Below are 324 nucleotides of genomic sequence, written 5' to 3'. Positions count from 1 at the left end.
TTTTATATGTGTTTGAATATGTTTGTTAATAAATATAATTTTTTTTTGTTTTATAATTTTTTGTTTTTTTTTATATTTATATATATTTGCTTATATATACACTTAATGCTTACCTGTATACATGTATATATAATATTTATTTATATATTTATATTTATTTTTTTATTTATTTATTTTATTTATTTATTTTTTATTTATATTTCTTGTGTGGTGCTATGGCAACCAAACTGCAGCAGCGGTGTATCTGCTGCTGCTGCTGTTGCTGCTGCTGCTGCTGCTGCTTTGTTTATATTTATTAGGGGGGGTTTATTACACCATAGAAAA

This window comes from Eimeria mitis, genomic scaffold (genome assembly GCF_000499745.2).
Source record: "Eimeria mitis Houghton genomic scaffold, Emh_scaff6118, whole genome shotgun sequence".
Classification (NCBI taxonomy): domain Eukaryota; phylum Apicomplexa; class Conoidasida; order Eucoccidiorida; family Eimeriidae; genus Eimeria; species Eimeria mitis.
The sequence above is the reverse complement of the archived record's forward strand: the minus strand, read 5'-3'. Positions refer to the sequence as shown.